The sequence below is a fragment of the Syngnathus scovelli genome, unplaced genomic scaffold, assembly GCF_024217435.2.
Source record: "Syngnathus scovelli strain Florida unplaced genomic scaffold, RoL_Ssco_1.2 HiC_scaffold_76, whole genome shotgun sequence".
In the NCBI taxonomy this organism is placed as follows: Eukaryota; Metazoa; Chordata; class Actinopteri; order Syngnathiformes; family Syngnathidae; genus Syngnathus; species Syngnathus scovelli.
This window is the reverse complement of record NW_026061659.1, coordinates 89,015-107,500: the sequence shown is the minus strand read 5'-3', so window position 1 is coordinate 107,500 and position 18,486 is coordinate 89,015.

Below are 18,486 nucleotides of genomic sequence, written 5' to 3'. Positions count from 1 at the left end.
GCACGCCTCACGCGGAGGGGTCATACGCCCCGGCGGCCACGATAGACGCCTCCCGCTTCGCGGTGGTCGGGAAGGCGTGTGCGGATATGTGCGGAGGTTGGGACTCGGGCTTGGTCTTTGAGAAATCGGTTTCGCGGTCGACCGGCGCGGCCGGCGGACGCCCACGTGGCGTGCCGCAAGTCGGATCGCGCGCTCGGCCTCCGTGGATGGCCTCTGGGTGAGGTTGAGCCGGGGCGTCTCGGTTTCGCTGCCGTACGGTTCGCGCTAGGCCTGCGCGGGCGGCGCGGGGCGCGCGCTCGCGCGGCGGCCGTAGCGCTGGAGTGCGACCCGCAAGTGGGGAGGAACCGTCCACCCAACGCCGGCGGTAGCCGGGGCCGGTGGGGGCCCTACCAAGGCGGGTCATGGGCGCATGTCGGTCAGGTTATAAGAGTGTTTTTCGCTCCGGGCTAGAGCCGGGTGAGGTCGTCTCGAACCACGTGCCTGAAGGCCGCCTCGCGCCGGATTCGGCCCCGCTCATTCGTCGGAGTGACCGCCCGACGCGGGCATCGCTAGATTAGCCGTGGCCCCGATCCTTCCCCATCGACAGCCTTTCGCCCCCTTCGCTCCGGCCTCTGAGGCGGCCGGTACCCCTTTCTTGGATGAGACAGAACCCTTGACGGGCCGTTCGCAGATTTTTGCCCGGGCATTGTTTACCGAGGCGGCCGGTACCTCCGTCTGCCTTGGATGGACCGCATCCGCAGATTTTCGTCCGGCCTTAGCTTAAGGAGACGGCCGTTGCCTCCGATCCTCCGGGCTAGAGCCGGGTGAGGTCGTCTCGAACCACGTGCCTGAAGGCCGCCTCGCGCCGGATTCGGCCCCGCTCATTCGTCGGAGTGACCGCCCGACGCGGGCATCGCTAGATTAGCCGTGGCCCCGATCCTTCCCCATCGACAGCCTTTCGCCCCCTTCGCTCCGGCCTCTGAGGCGGCCGGTACCCCTTTCTTGGATGAGACAGAACCCTTGACGGGCCGTTCGCAGATTTTTGCCCGGGCATTGTTTACCGAGGCGGCCGGTACCTCCGTCTGCCTTGGATGGACCGCATCCGCAGATTTTCGTCCGGCCTTAGCTTAAGGAGACGGCCGTTGCCTCCGATCCTCCGGGCTAGAGCCGGGTGAGGTCGTCTCGAACCACGTGCCTGAAGGCCGCCTCGCGCCGGATTCGGCCCCGCTCATTCGTCGGAGTGACCGCCCGACGCGGGCATCGCTAGATTAGCCGTGGCCCCGATCCTTCCCCATCGACAGCCTTTCGCCCCCTTCGCTCCGGCCTCTGAGGCGGCCGGTACCCCTTTCTTGGATGAGACAGAACCCTTGACGGGCCGTTCGCAGATTTTTGCCCGGGCATTGTTTACCGAGGCGGCCGGTACCTCCGTCTGCCTTGGATGGACCGCATCCGCAGATTTTCGTCCGGCCTTAGCTTAAGGAGACGGCCGTTGCCTCCGATCCTCCGGGCTAGAGCCGGGTGAGGTCGTCTCGAACCACGTGCCTGAAGGCCGCCTCGCGCCGGATTCGGCCCCGCTCATTCGTCGGAGTGACCGCCCGACGCGGGCATCGCTAGATTAGCCGTGGCCCCGATCCTTCCCCATCGACAGCCTTTCGCCCCCTTCGCTCCGGCCTCTGAGGCGGCCGGTACCCCTTTCTTGGATGAGACAGAACCCTTGACGGGCCGTTCGCAGATTTTTGCCCGGCCTGTGTTTAAGGAGGCGGCCGGTACCTCCCTCCTTGGATGACCAACAACCCTTGACGGGCCATTCGCAGATTTTTGCCCGGCCTGTGTTTAAGGAGGCGGCCGGTACCTCCCTCCTTGGATGACCAACAACCCTTGACGGGCCATTCGCAGATTTTTGCCCGGCCTGTGTTTAAGGAGGCGGCCGGTACCTCCCTCCTTGGATGACCTTCTACCCTTGACGGGCCATTCGCAGATTTTTGCCCGGCCTGTGTTTAAGGAGGCGGCCGGTACCTCCCACCTTGGATGACCCACTACCCTTGACGGGCCCATTCGCAGATTTTTGCCCGGCCTGTGTTTAAGGAGGCGGCCGGTACCTCCCACCTTGGATGACCCACTACCCTTGACGGGCCCATTCGCAGATTTTTGCCCGGCCTGTGTTTAGGGAGGCGACCGGTCCTCCGTAGCTTGATCGGATTTCCCTTCCGGCCTGTGTTTAAGGAGGCGGCCGGTCCTCCGTAGCTTGACCGGATTTCCCTTCCAGCCTGTGTTTAAGGAGGCGGCTGGTCCTCCCCGGTCGGTTGCCAAGCGACCGGGACCCGCAAGTGGGCAGGAACCGTCCACCCAACGCCGGCGAGCCGGGGCCGGTGGGGGCCCTACCAAGGCGGGTCTAACTTCAGGCGGTGCAAACGGGGGAGGGGGGTAAGGACGGCTGCCGGGAGCAGACAGCCGTCCCCGGGAGGGGGTAGTAGCTTCGCGGCGGCCGCCGGGAGCAGACGGCCGTCCGCGCATTCTGCCAATGCCTGTAGGACTTTGAATATTTCACAGCCGTGCCGTGGCACTTAGAAAATTTTTCAGAGACGTGGCACTTAGAAAGTTTTTCAGAGATGTGGCACTTTGAAAGTTTTTGAGAGATGTGGCACTTAGAAATTTTTTGAGAGATGTGGCACTTAGAAATTTTTTGAGAGATGTGGCACTTAGAAATTTTTTGAGAGATGTGGCACTTTGAAAATTTTTGAGAAATGTGGCACTTAGAAAATTTTCTCTCTCTCTCTGGAAGTGCCGTGCCTTCTTCAGTTCTGCTATCCGAGCAGGGGACGCTTGCTGGCGGCCGTTACCAGCGCTCGGACCAGGCCCAATTGATTTGCATGGAAAACAATTGCGTCCCCCATGCTCGTTCTGACTATATTTTGCGAAAGGGGGGTAAAGTGATGAGTACACTAAGTGGGGGGACCAACCCATGTACTCTAGAAAAAGTACATGGGTTGACAAAAGACCAGTTGGTAATGCACCCCTGGTACCCAAACCCCTGGTACCTTTAGGCACTTAGAAAAAATTTCGCCCAAATTTGGAGGTCGCTCCAGGGGAAGAGGCCGAATTTTCGCCTATTACGGCCGACCGCGGGAACCAGCCGAGGCGGACGCTTTTCGGCGCAAGAGCCGTTGGCACTTAGAAAATATTCGCTAAACTTCAAAGGACCTCCAGGGGAAGAGGCCGAATTGTCACTTTTTCTGGCCGACATCGGGAACCAGCCGAGTCGGACTCTTTACGGCGGAGCAGCCGTTGGCACTTAGAAAATATTCGCCAAACTCGGCCGGACTTCCAGGGGAAGAGGCCGAATTGTCACTTGTTCTGCCCGACATCGGGAACCAGCCGAGTCGGACACTTTAAGGCGGAGCAGCCGTTGGCACTTAGAAAATATTCGCCAAACTTGAACGGACCTCCAGGGGAAGAGGCCGAATTTTCACCTGTTCTGGCCGACATCGGGAACCAGCCGAGTCGGACGCTTTACGGCGGAGCAGCCGTTGGCACTTAGAAAATATTCGTTAAACTTGAAAGGACCTCCAGGGGAAGAGGCCGAATTGTCACTTGTTCTGGCCGACATCGGGAACCAGCCGAGTCGGACGCTTTAAGGCGGAGCAGCCGTTGGCACTCAGAAAATATTCGTTAAACTTGAAAAGACCTCCAGGGGAAGAGGCCGAATTGTCACTTCTTCTGGCCGACATCGGGAACCAGCCGAGTCGGGCCCTTTAAGGCTGAGCAGCCGTTGGCACTTAGGAAATATTTGCCTTAACTCGGCCGGACTTCCAGGGGAAGAGGCCGGATTTTCACTTGTTCTGGCCGACATCGGGAACCAGCCGAGTCGGACGCTTTAAGGCGGAGCAGCCGTTGGCACTTAGAAAATATTCCCCAAACTTGAACGGACCTCCAGGGGAAGAGGCCGAATTTTCACTTGTTCTGGCCGACATCGGGAACCAGCCGAGTCGGACGCTTTACGGCGGAGCAGCCGTTGGCACTTAGAAAATATTCGTTAAACTTCAACTGACCTCCAGGGGAAGAGGCCGAATTTTCACTTGTTCTGGCCGACATCGGGAACCAGCCGAGTCGGACGCTTTACGGCGGAGCAGCCGTTGGCACTTAGAAAATATTCGTTAAACTTCAACTGACCTCCAGGGGAAGAGGCCGAATTTTCACTTGTTCTGGCCGACATCGGGAACCAGCCGAGTCGGACGCTTTACGGCGGAGCAGCCGTTGGCACTTAGAAAATATTCGTTAAACTTGAACGGACCTCCAGGGGAAGAGGCCGAATTTTCACTTGTTCTGGCCGACATCGGGAACCAGCCGAGTCGGACGCTTTACGGCGGAGCAGCCGTTGGCACTTAGAAAATATTCGTTAAACTTCAACTGACCTCCAGGGGAAGAGGCCGAATTTTCACTTGTTCTGGCCGACATCGGGAACCAGCCGAGTCGGACCCTTTACGGCGGAACAGCCGTTGGCACTTAGGAAATATTTGCCTTAACTTGGCCGCACTTCCAGGGGAAGAGGCCGAATTTTCACTTGTTCTGGCCGACATCGGGAACCAGCCGAGTCGGACGCTTTACGGCGGAGCAGCCGTTGGCACTTAGAAAATATTCGTTAAACTTCAACTGACCTCCAGGGGAAGAGGCCGAATTTCCACTTATTCTGGCCGACATCGGGAACCAGCCGAGTCGGACGCTTTACGGCGGAGCAGCCGTTGGCACTTAGGAAATATTCGCCAAACTTGGCCGCACTTCCAGGGGAAGAGGCCGAATTTCCACTTGTTCTGGCCGACATCGGGAACCAGCCGAGACGGACGCTTTACGGCGGAGCAGCCGTTGGCACTTAGAAAATATTCGTTAATCTTGAACGGACCTCCAGGGGAAGAGGCCGAATATTCACTTGTTCTGGCCGACATCGGGAACCAGCCGAGTCGGACGCTTTTCGGCGCAAGAGCCGTTGGCACTTAGGAAATATTCGCCGAACTCGGCCGGACTTCCAGGGGAAGAGGCCGAATTTTCACTTGTTCTGGCCGAAATCGGGAACCAGCCGAGTCGGACTCTTTACGGCGGAGCAGCCGTTGGCACTTAGGAAATATTTGCCAAAATGTTCCGGACCTCCAGGGGAAGAGGCCGAATATTCACTTGTTCTGGCCGACATCGGGAACCAGCCGAGTCGGACACTTTACGGCGGAGCAGCCGTTGGCACTTAGGAAATATTCGTTAAACTTCAACTGACCTCCAGGGGAAGAGGCCGAATTTTCACTTGTTCTGGCCGACATCGGGAACCAGCCGAGTCGGTCTCTTTACGGCGGAGCAGCCGTTGGCACTTAGGAAATATTCGCCGAACTTGGCCGGACTTCCAGGGGAAGAGGCCGGATTTTCACTTGTTCTGGCCGACATCGGGAACCAGCCGAGTCGGACACTTTACGGCGGAGCAGCCGTTGGCACTTAGGAAATATTTGCCAAAATGTTCCGGACCTCCAGGGGAAGAGGCCGAATATTCACTTGTTCTGGCCGACATCGGGAACCAGCCGAGTCGGACACTTTAAGGCTGAGCAGCCGTTGGCACTTAGGAAATATTCGCCTTAACTCGGCCGGACTTCCAGGGGAAGAGGCCGGATTTTCACTTGTTCTGGCCGACATCGGGAACCAGCCGAGTCGGACCCTTTAAGGCTGAGCAGCCGTTGGCACTTAGGAAATATTTGCCTTAACTCGGCCGGACTTCCAGGGGAAGAGGCCGATTTTTCACTTGTTCTGGCCGACCGGGGGAACCAGCCGAGTCGGACACTTTACGGCGGAGCAGCCGTTGGCACTTAGGAAATATTCGCCAAAATGTTCCGGACCTCCAGGGGAAGAGGCCGAATTTTCACTTGTTCTGGCCGACCGGGGGAACCAGCCGAGGCGGACACTTTACGGCGGAGCAGCCGTTGGCACTTTGAAAATATTCGCCAAAATGTTCCGGACCTCCAGGGGAAGAGGCCGAATTTTCACTTGTTCTGGCCGACCGGGGGAACCAGCCGAGGCGGACACTTTACGGCGGAGCAGCCGTTGGCACTTTGAAAATATTCGCCAAAATGTTCCGGACCTCCAGGGGAAGAGGCCGAATTTTCGCTCGTTCGGGCCGACCGGGAGAACCAGCCGAGGCGGACACTTTACGGCGGTTGAGCCGTTGGCACTTAGAAATTATTCAGACTTCCATAAACACACATCGGCCTTTTGCCGTCACTGCCCGGGATGGGCACCGTGGTAGCTAGGACAGTTCGTGTGACAGCTTCCGCTGGCACTTAGACAATTTTTAAAATGAAAATAAACAGTTCTGCACATACGTGCCGACTATATTTTGCGAAAGGGGGGTAAAGTGATGAGTACACTAAGTGGGGGGACCAAGTACATAAAGCCTACCCCTGGTACCTCAGAGAGGCCGAATTGACACATTTTGTGTCCGACCGCGGGAACCAGCCGAGGCGGACGCTTTTCGGCGCAAGAGCCGTTGGCACTTAGAAAATATTCGTTAATCTTGAACGGACCTCCAGGGGAAGAGGCCGAATTTTCACTTGTTCTGGCCGACATCGGGAACCAGCCGAGTCGGACTCTTTACGGCGGAACAGCCGTTGGCACTTAGAAAATATTCGTTAAACTTCAACTGACCTCCAGGGGAAGAGGCCGAATTTCCACTTGTTCTGGTCGACATCGGGAACCAGCCGAGTCGGACGCTTTACGGCGGAGCAGCCGTTGGCACTTAGAAAATATTCGTTAAACTTCAACTGACCTCCAGGGGAAGAGGCCGAATTTTCACTTGTTCTGGCCGACATCGGGAACCAGCCGAGTCGGACGCTTTACGGCGGAGCAGCCGTTGGCACTTAGAAAATATTCGTTAAACTTCAACTGACCTCCAGGGGAAGAGGCCGAATTTTCACTTGTTCTGGCCGACATCGGGAACCAGCCGAGTCGGACGCTTTACGGCGGAGCAGCCGTTGGCACTTAGAAAATATTCGTTAAACTTCAACTGACCTCCAGGGGAAGAGGCCGGATTTTCACTTGTTCTGGCCGACATCGGGAACCAGCCGAGTCGGACCCTTTACGGCGGAGCAGCCGTTGGCACTTAGAAAATATTCGTTAAACTTGAACGGACCTCCAGGGGAAGAGGCCGAATTTTCACTTGTTCTGGCCGACATCGGGAACCAGCCGAGTCGGACGCTTTACGGCGGAGCAGCCGTTGGCACTTAGGAAATATTCGCCAAACTTGGCCGCACTTCCAGGGGAAGAGGCCGAATTTCCACTTGTTCTGGCCGACATCGGGAACCAGCCGAGACGGACGCTTTACGGCGGAGCAGCCGTTGGCACTTAGAAAATATTCGTTAATCTTGAACGGACCTCCAGGGGAAGAGGCCGAATATTCACTTGTTCTGGCCGACATCGGGAACCAGCCGAGTCGGACGCTTTTCGGCGCAAGAGCCGTTGGCACTTAGGAAATATTCGCCGAACTCGGCCGGACTTCCAGGGGAAGAGGCCGAATTTTCACTTGTTCTGGCCGAAATCGGGAACCAGCCGAGTCGGACTCTTTACGGCGGAGCAGCCGTTGGCACTTAGGAAATATTTGCCAAAATGTTCCGGACCTCCAGGGGAAGAGGCCGAATATTCACTTGTTCTGGCCGACATCGGGAACCAGCCGAGTCGGACACTTTACGGCGGAGCAGCCGTTGGCACTTAGGAAATATTCGTTAAACTTCAACTGACCTCCAGGGGAAGAGGCCGAATTTTCACTTGTTCTGGCCGACATCGGGAACCAGCCGAGTCGGTTTCTTTACGGCGGAGCAGCCGTTGGCCCTTAGGAAATATTCGCCAAAATGTTCCGGACCTCCAGGGGAAGAGGCCGAATTTTCGCTCGTTCGGGCCGACCGGGAGAACCAGCCGGGTCGGACACGTTACGGCGCAACAGCCGTTAGCACTTAGAAAATATTTGCCAAAATGTTCCGGACCTCCAGGGGAAGAGGCCGAATATTCACTTGTTCTGGCCGACATCGGGAACCAGCCGAGTCGGACACTTTAAGGCTGAGCAGCCGTTGGCACTTAGGAAATATTCGCCTTAACTCGGCCGGACTTCCAGGGGAAGAGGCCGGATTTTCACTTGTTCTGGCCGACATCGGGAACCAGCCGAGTCGGACTCTTTACGGCGGAACAGCCGTTGGCACTTAGGAAATATTTGCCTTAACTCGGCCGGACTTCCAGGGGAAGAGGCCGGATTTTCACTTGTTCTGGCCGACATCGGGAACCAGCCGAGTCGGACTCTTTACGGCGGAACAGCCGTTGGCACTTAGGAAATATTCGCCTTAACTCGGCCGGACTTCCAGGGGAAGAGGCCGGATTTTCACTTGTTCTGGCCGACATCGGGAACCAGCCGAGTCGGACACTTTAAGGCTGAGCAGCCGTTGGCACTTAGGAAATATTTGCCAAAATGTTCCGGACCTCCAGGGGAAGAGGCCGGATTTTCACTTGTTCTGGCCGACATCGGGAACCAGCCGAGTCGGACTCTTTACGGCGGAACAGCCGTTGGCACTTAGGAAATATTCGCCGAACTCGGCCGGACTTCCAGGGGAAGAGGCCGATTTTTCACTTGTTCTGGCCGACATCGGGAACCAGCCGAGTCGGACCCTTTACGGCGGAACAGCCGTTGGCACTTAGGAAATATTTGCCTTAACTCGGCCGGACTTCCAGGGGAAGAGGCCGGATTTTCACTTGTTCTGGCCGACCGGGGGAACCGGCCGAGTCGGACACTTTACGGCGGAGCAGCCGTTGGCACTTAGGAAATATTTGCCAAAATGTTCCGGACCTCCAGGGGAAGAGGCCGAATTTTCACTTGTTCTGGCCGACCGGGTGAACCGGCCGAGGCGGACACTTTACGGCGGAGCAGCCGTTGGCACTTAGGAAATATTCGCCAAAATGTTCCGGACCTCCAGGGGAAGAGGCCGAATTTTCACTTGTTCTGGCCGACCGGGGGAACCAGCCGAGGCGGACACTTTACGGCGGAGCACCCGTTGGCACTTAGAAAATATTCGCCAAAATGTTCCGGACCTCCAGGGAAAGAGGCCGAATTTTCGCTCGTTCGGGCCGACCGGGAGAACCGGCCGAGGCGGACACTTTACGGCGGTTGAGCCGTTGGCACTTAGAAATTATTCAGACTTCCATCAAACACACATCGGCCTTTTGCCGTCACTGCCCGGGATGGGCACCGTGGTAGCTCGGACAGTTCGTGTGACAGCTTCCGCTGGCACTTAGACAATTTTTAAAATGAAAATAAACAGTTCTGCACATACGTGCCGACTATATTTTGCGAAAGGGGGGTAAAGTGATGAGTACACTAAGTGGGGGGACCAAGTACATAAAGCCTACCCCTGGTACCTCAGAGAGGCCGAATTGACACATTTTGTGTCCGACCGCGGGAACCAGCCGAGGCGGACGCTTTTCGGCGCAAGAGCCGTTGGCACTTAGAAAATATTCGTTAATCTTGAACGGACCTCCAGGGGAAGAGGCCGAATTTTCACTTGTTCTGGCCGACATCGGGAACCAGCCGAGTCGGACGCTTTACGGCGGAGCAGCCGTTGGCACTTAGGAAATATTCGTTAATCTTGAACGGACCTCCAGGGGAAGAGGCCGAATTTTCACTTGTTCTGGCCGACATCGGGAACCAGCCGAGTCGGACGCTTTACGGCGGAGCAGCCGTTGGCACTTAGAAAATATTCGTTAAACTTCAACTGACCTCCAGGGGAAGAGGCCGAATTTCCACTTGTTCTGGCCGACATCGGGAACCAGCCGAGTCGGACGCTTTACGGCGGAAGAGCCGATGGCACTTAGAAAATATTCGTTAAACTTGACAGGACCTCCAGGGGAAGAGGCCGAATTTTCGCTCGTTCAGGCCGACCGGAGGAACCGGCCGAGTCGGACACCTTACGGCGGAAGAGCCGATGGCACTTAGAAAATATTCGCCAAAATGTTCCGGACCTCCAGGGGAAGAGGCCGAATTTTCACTTGTTCAGGCCGACCGGAGGAACCGGCCGAGTCGGACACCTTACGGCGGAAGAGCCGATGGCACTTAGAAAATATTCGTTAAACTTGACAGGACCTCCAGGGGAAGAGGCCGAATTTTCGCTCGTTCAGGCCGACCGGAGGAACCGGCCGAGTCGGACACCTTACGGCGGAAGAGCCGATGGCACTTAGAAAATATTCGCCAAAATGTTCCGGACCTCCAGGGGAAGAGGCCGAATTTTCACTTGTTCAGGCCGACCGGAGGAACCAGCCGGGTCGGACACGTAACGGCGGAAGAGCCGATGGCACTTAGAAAATATTCGTTAAACTTGACAGGACCTCCAGGGGAAGAGGCCGAATTTTCGCTCGTTCGGGCCGACCGGAGGAACCGGCCGGGTCGGACACGTTACGGCGGAACAGCCGTTGGCACTTAGAAAATATTCGTCAAAGTCGTCCGGACCTCCAGGGGAAGAGGCCGAATTTTCGCTCGTTCGGGCCGACCGGAGGAACCAGCCGGGTCGGACACTTTACGGCGCAACAGCCGTTCGCACTTAGAAAATATTCGCCAAAGTCGTCCGGACCTCCAGGGGAAGAGGCCGAATTTTCGCTTGTTCAAGCCGACCGGAGGAACCAGCCGGGTCGGGAACGTTACGGCGCAACAGCCGTTGGCACTTTGAAAATATTCGCCAAAATGTTCCGGACCTCCAGGGGAAGAGGCCGAATTTTCGCTCGTTCGGGCCGACCGGAGGAACCAGCCGGGTCGGACACGTTACGGCGCAACAGCCGTTCGCACTTAGAAAATATTCGCCAAAGTCGTCCGGACCTCCAGGGGAAGAGGCCGAATTTTCGCTCGTTCGGGCCGACCGGAGGAACCAGCCGGGTCGGACACGTTACGGCGCAACAGCCGTTGGCACTTTGAAAATATTCGCCAAAATGTTCCGGACCTCCAGGGGAAGAGGCCGAATTTTCGCTCGTTCGGGCCGACCGGAGGAACCGGCCGGGTCGGACACTTTACGGCGCAACAGCCGTTCGCACTTAGAAAATATTCGCCAAAATGTTCCGGACCTCCAGGGGAAGAGGCCGAATTTTCGCTCGTTCGGGCCGACCGGAGGAACCGGCCGGGTCGGACACGTTACGGCGGAACAGCCGTTGGCACTTAGAAAATATTCGTCAAAGTCGTCCGGACCTCCAGGGGAAGAGGCCGAATTTTCGCTCGTTCGGGCCGACCGGAGGAACCAGCCGGGTCGGACACTTTACGGCGCAACAGCCGTTCGCACTTAGAAAATATTCGCCAAAATGTTCCGGACCTCCAGGGGAAGAGGCCGAATTTTCGCTCGTTCGGGCCGACCGGAGGAACCGGCCGGGTCGGACACGTTACGGCGGAACAGCCGTTGGCACTTAGAAAATATTCGTCAAAGTCGTCCGGACCTCCAGGGGAAGAGGCCGAATTTTCGCTCGTTCGGGCCGACCGGAGGAACCAGCCGGGTCGGACACGTTACGGTGCAACAGCCGTTCGCACTTAGAAAATATTCGCCAAAGTCGTCCGGACCTCCAGGGGAAGAGGCCGAATTTTCGCTCGTTCGGGACGACCGGAGGAACCAGCCGGGTCGGACACGTTACGGCGCAACAGCCGTTCGCACTTAGAAAATATTCGCCAAAGTCGTCCGGACCTCCAGGGGGAAGAGGCCGAATTTTCGCTTGTTCGGGCCGACCGGAGGAACCAGCCGGGTCGGACACGTTACGGCGCAACAGCCGTTGGCACTTTGAAAATATTCGCCAAAATGTTCCGGACCTCCAGGGGAAGAGGCCGAATTTTCGCTCGTTCGGGCCGACCGGAGGAACCAGCCGGGTCGGACACGTTACGGCGCAACAGCCGTTGGCACTTAGAAAATATTCGTTAAACTTCACAGGACCTCCAGGGGAAGAGGCCGAATTTTCGCTCGTTCGGGCCGACCGGAGGAACCAGCCGGGTCGGACACGTTACGGCGCAACAGCCGTTGGCACTTTGAAAATATTCGCCAAAGTCGTCCGGACCTCCAGGGGAAGAGGCCGAATTTTCGCTCGTTCGGGCCGACCGGAGGAACCAGCCGGGTCGGACACTTTACGGCGGAGCAGCCGTTGGCACTTTGAAAATATTCGCCAAAATGTTCCGGACCTCCAGGGGAAGAGGCCGAATTTTCGCTCGTTCGGGCCGACCGGAGGAACCGGCCGGGTCGGACACTTTACGGCGCAACAGCCGTTCGCACTTAGAAAATATTCGCCAAAATGTTCCGGACCTCCAGGGGAAGAGGCCGAATTTTCGCTCGTTCGGGCCGACCGGAGGAACCAGCCGGGTCGGACACGTTACGGCGCAACAGCCGTTCGCACTTAGAAAATATTCGCCAAAGTCGTCCGGACCTCCAGGGGAAGAGGCCGAATTTTCGCTTGTTCAAGCCGACCGGAGGAACCAGCCGGGTCGGACACGTTACGGCGCAACAGCCGTTGGCACTTTGAAAATATTCGCCAAAATGTTCCGGACCTCCAGGGGAAGAGGCCGAATTTTCGCTCGTTCGGGCCGACCGGAGGAACCAGCCGGGTCGGACACGTTACGGCGCAACAGCCGTTCGCACTTAGAAAATATTCGCCAAAGTCGTCCGGACCTCCAGGGGAAGAGGCCGAATTTTCGCTCGTTCGGGCCGACCGGAGGAACCAGCCGGGTCGGACACGTTACGGCGCAACAGCCGTTGGCACTTTGAAAATATTCGCCAAAATGTTCCGGACCTCCAGGGGAAGAGGCCGAATTTTCGCTCGTTCGGGCCGACCGGAGGAACCGGCCGGGTCGGACACTTTACGGCGCAACAGCCGTTCGCACTTAGAAAATATTCGCCAAAATGTTCCGGACCTCCAGGGGAAGAGGCCGAATTTTCGCTCGTTCGGGCCGACCGGAGGAACCGGCCGGGTCGGACACGTTACGGCGGAACAGCCGTTGGCACTTAGAAAATATTCGTCAAAGTCGTCCGGACCTCCAGGGGAAGAGGCCGAATTTTCGCTCGTTCGGGCCGACCGGAGGAACCAGCCGGGTCGGACACTTTACGGCGCAACAGCCGTTCGCACTTAGAAAATATTCGCCAAAATGTTCCGGACCTCCAGGGGAAGAGGCCGAATTTTCGCTCGTTCGGGCCGACCGGAGGAACCGGCCGGGTCGGACACGTTACGGCGGAACAGCCGTTGGCACTTAGAAAATATTCGTCAAAGTCGTCCGGACCTCCAGGGGAAGAGGCCGAATTTTCGCTCGTTCGGGCCGACCGGAGGAACCAGCCGGGTCGGACACGTTACGGTGCAACAGCCGTTCGCACTTAGAAAATATTCGCCAAAGTCGTCCGGACCTCCAGGGGAAGAGGCCGAATTTTCGCTCGTTCGGGACGACCGGAGGAACCAGCCGGGTCGGACACGTTACGGCGCAACAGCCGTTCGCACTTAGAAAATATTCGCCAAAGTCGTCCGGACCTCCAGGGGGAAGAGGCCGAATTTTCGCTTGTTCGGGCCGACCGGAGGAACCAGCCGGGTCGGACACGTTACGGCGCAACAGCCGTTGGCACTTAGGAAATATTCGCCAAAATGTTCCGGACCTCCAGGGGAAGAGGCCGAATTTTCGCTCGTTCGGGCCGACCGGAGGAACCAGCCGGGTCGGACACTTTACGGCGCAACAGCCGTTCGCACTTAGAAAATATTCGCCAAAGTCGTCCGGACCTCCAGGGGAAGAGGCCGAATTTTCGCTCGTTCGGGCCGACCGGAGGAACCAGCCGGGTCGGACACTTTACGGCGGAACAGCCGTTGGCACTTTGAAAATATTCGCCAAAATGTTCCGGACCTCCAGGGGAAGAGGCCGAATTTTCGCTCGTTCGGGCCGACCGGAGGAACCAGCCGGGTCGGACACCTTACGGCGCAACAGCCGTTGGCACTTTGAAAATATTCGTCAAAATGTTCCTGACCTCCAGGGGAAGAGGCCGAATTTTCGCTCGTTCGGGCCGACCGGAGGAACCAGCCGGGTCGGACACGTTACGGCGCAACAGCCGTTCGCACTTAGAAAATATTCGCCAAAGTCGTCCGGACCTCCAGGGGAAGAGGCCGAATTTTCGCTCGTTCGGGCCGACCGGAGGAACCAGCCGGGTCGGACACGTTACGGCGGAACAGCCGTTGGCACTTAGAAAATATTCGTTAAACTTCACAGGACCTCCAGGGGAAGAGGCCGAATTTTCGCTCGTTCGGGCCGACCGGAGGAACCAGCCGGGTCGGACACTTTACGGCGGAACAGCCGTTGGCACTTTGAAAATATTCGCCAAAATGTTCCGGACCTCCAGGGGAAGAGGCCGAATTTTCGCTCGTTCGGGCCGACATGGAGAACCAGCCGAGGCGGACACTTTACGGCGGTTGAGCCGTTGGCACTTAGAAATTATTCAGACTTCCATCAAACACACATCGGCCTTTTGCCGTCACTGCCCGGGATGGGCACCGTGGTAGCTCGGACAGTTCGTGTGACAGCTTCCGCTGGCACTTAGAAAATTTTTAAAATGAAAATAAACAGTTCTGCACATACGTGCCGACTATATTTTGCGAAAGGGGGGTAAAGTGATGAGTACACTAACTGGGGGGACCAAGTACATAAAGCCTACCCCTGGTACCTCAGAGAGGCCGAATTTTCGAATTCTGAGGCCGAGCTGGGGAACCAGACGAGGCGGACACTTTTCCGAGCGAGAGCCGATGGCACTTAGAAAATTTTCGGCTAAGTCGGCAGGACTTCCAGAGCGAGAGGCCGAATATTCGTCATCTGTGGCCGACCGGGGAACCAGCGGAGGCGGATAGGCGGTCACGGAGGTCCCGCCGGCTGGTCCGCGGGCCATTTTGGGTCCCGTAATTTAGCGGTCGCGGTCCGGAATCCACGCCGACCGGGGAACCAGCGGAGGCGGATAGGCGGTCACGGAGGTCCCGCCGGCTGGTCCGCGGGCCAATTTGGGTCCCGTAATTTAGCGGTCGCGGTCCGGAATCCACGCCGACCGGGGAACCAGCGGAGGCGGATAGGCGGTCACGGAGGTCCCGCCGGCTGGTCCGCGGGCCATTTTGGGTCCCGTAATTTAGCGGTCGCGGTCCGGAATCCACGCCGACCGGGGAACCAGCGGAGGCGGATAGGCGGTCACGGAGGTCCCGCCGGCTGGTCCGCGGGCCAATTTGGGTCCCGTAATTTAGCGGTCGCGGCCCGGAATTCGCGCCGGCCGGGGAACCAGCGCGGGCGGATAGGCGGTCACGGAGGTCCCGCCGGCTGGTCCGCGGGGGGAACTGCGCCCTCTGGCGGACACGCCATTGTAAATGAATGGGGTTTGGCACTTAGTGCATTTTTCGCCGAAGCCGACGAGCGCTCCGGGCGAGGAGGCCGGATTCTCGCCATCCGTGGCCGGCCGGGGAACCGGCCAAGGCGGATAGGCGGTCACGGGGGTCCCGCCGGCTGGTCCGCGGGCCAATTGGGGTCCCGTAAGTTAGCGGTCGCGGCCCGGAATCCGCGCCGGCCAGCAGCCACCGGGAGGCGGGTAGGCTGTCACGGAGGTCCCGCCAGCTGGTCCGCGGGCCAATTAGGGTCCCGTAAGTGAGCGGTCGCGGCCCGGAATCCACGCCGGCCAGCAGCCACCGCCAGGCGGGTAGGCTGTCACGGAGGTCCCGCCAGCTGGTCCGCGGGCCATTTAGGGTCCCGTAAGTTAGCGGTCGCGGCCCGGAATGCACGCCGGCCAGCAGCCACCGGCAGGCGGATAGGCGGTCACGGAGGTCCCGCCGGCCGGTCCGCTGGCCAATTACCTCCAGCCGAGCGGATATGAACTTTATTAGCACCTTCTACGAGATGGCGGAGCCTTATTCGACAACCAGCACCTCGGCTTAGCATTTTCCACGGCCCGCTGATCTTCCAGAAGACGTCCAGCCGGTTTCCTCCTCACATTTTAAGCCGGCCGAGGCTTCCGGCACCCCGGCTAAGCTTTCTCCACGGCCCGCTGAGCTTCCGAGGGACCTCCAGCCGGTTCTCCCGGTGCCTCGCGCCTCGCTTTGTGAGCCGGCCGAGGCTTCCAGCACCCCGGCTAAGCTTTCTCCACGGCCCGCTGAGCTTCCAGGGGACCTGCAGCCGGTTCTCCCGGTGCCTCGCGCCTCGCTTTGTGAGCCGGCCGAGGCTTCCAGCACCCCGGCTAAGCTTTCTCCACGGCCCGCTGAGCTTCCGAGGGACCTCCAGCCGGTTCTCCCGGTGCCTCCCGCCTCGCTTTGTGAGCCGGCCGAGGCTTCCAGCACCTCGGCCGAGCGTTTCCCACGGCCCGCTGAGCTTCCAGGGGACCTCCAGCCGGTTCTCCCGGTGCCTCGCGCCTCGCTTTGCGAGCCGGCCGAGGCTTCCAGCACCTCGGCTGAGCGTTTTCGGCGGCCCGTTGCTCTCCCGGAGGTCGCAACGGGGAGTTACCTCCCTCTCGCGGACACGGCGAGTAAATACACCGCCTCTCGCACTTGGCGCACACTCACTCGCATTGCTACGCCTCCCGTGGCACTTTAAGCGGCCGAACGGCGGGAGTAACTGCGACTCTCCTAAGGTAGGCTCACTTGACTATTTATTTATGTATTTATTTATTTTTGACGGTTCGCGGAGGCGATGACGCTCCGCGCGGGTAAACGGCGGGAGTAACTGTGACTCTCTTAAGGTAGGCTCACTTGACATTTATTTATTCATGTATTTATTTATTTTTGACGGTTCGCGGAGGCGATGACGCTCCGCGCGGGTAAACGGCGGGAGTAACTGTGACTCTCTTAAGGTAGGCTCACTTGACATTTATTTTGGCGGTTCGCGGAGGCGACCGGCACCGCCGGGAGGCCGTGCGCGCGCGCGCAGAGCGGCCGAATAACGCTCCGCCGGCCCCGGGTGATTACCGAGAGGCTCCCCGGCCTCGCGGAGCTCCGACGCTCCTCCGCGGGACCTCCGGCGGCCGGCGCGCTCGCGCACCACCCCCCGGCACCGCCGGGAGGCCGTGCGCGCGCGCGCAGAGCGGCCGAATAACGCTCCGCCGGCCCCGGGTGATTACCGAGAGGCTCCCCGGCCTCGCGGAGCTCCGACGCTCCTCCGCGGGACCTCCGGCGGCCGGCGCGCTCGCGCACCACCCCCCGGCACCGCCGGGAGGCCGTGCGCGCGCGCGCAGAGCGGCCGAATAACGCTCCGCCGGCCCCGGGTGATTACCGAGAGGCTCCCCGGCCTCGCGGAGCTCCGACGCTCCTCCGCGGGACCTCCGGCGGCCGGCGCGCTCGCGCACCACCCCCCGGCACCGCCGGGAGGCCGTGCGCGCGCGCGCAGAGCGGCCGAATAACGCTCCGCCGGCCCCGGGTGATTACCGAGAGGCTCCCCGGCCTCGCGGAGCTCCGACGCTCCTCCGCGGGACCTCCGGCGGCCGGCGCGCTCGCGCACCACCCCCCGGCACCGCCGGGAGGCCGTGCGCGCGCGCGCAGAGCGGCCGAATAACGCTCCGCCGGCCCCGGGTGATTACCGAGAGGCTCCCCGGCCTCGCGGAGCTCCGACGCTCCTCCGCGGGACCTCCGGCGGCCGAAAATAGCTCCAAGCCCAGCGGATCGGCTGCTTGGAAGCACCGCGCCGTCCGGCTCCACCTGGTACCTCGCACGGCTCTCATCTCCCCCCCGCACGGACTTCCGAGCGCTCGGGGAGACGCTCGGAAGCTGCCCGTGCCGTCGCGGCGGGGAATTGCCTCCCTCTGGCGGACGCGGCGAGTAAAAACACCACCTCTCGCACTTTGCGCACACTTACTTGCGTGGGTCCGCTTCCGATGACACTTTGAGCGGCCGAACGGCGGGAGTAACTACGACTCTCTTAAGGTAGGCTCACTTGACATTTATTCATGTATTTATTTATTTTTGACGGTTCGCGGAGGCGATGACGCTCCGCGCGGGTAAACGGCGGGAGTAGCTGTGACTCTCTTAAGGTAGCCTGACTCGACGTCTTTTTCAACGGTGGCTGGAGGACCCAGGCGGTTCTCGGGGGTGCGTCGCTCCTCACTTTTGACGCCCGAGGAGGCTCCCGGCACCTCGGCTACGCGTTTTCGGCGGCCCGCTGAGCTTCCAGAAGACCTCCAGCCGGTTCTCCCGGTGCTTTCCTCCTCACGTTTTAAGCCGGCCGAGGCTTCCGGCACCCCGGCTGAGCTTTTTTCCCACGGCCCGCTGAGCTTCCAGGGGACCTCCGGCCGGTTCTCCGCGCGCTTTCCTCCTCACTTTTAAGCCGGCCGAGGCTTCCGGCACCCCGGCCAAGCGTTTCCCACGTCCCGCTGAGCTTCCAGGGGACCTCCGGCCGGTTCTCCGCGCGCCCCCCTCCTAACTCGGCTCCCGGCACCCCGGCTAAGCGATTTGAACGGCCCGCTGATCTCCCGGAGGTCGCAACGGGGAATTGCCTCCCTCTCGCGG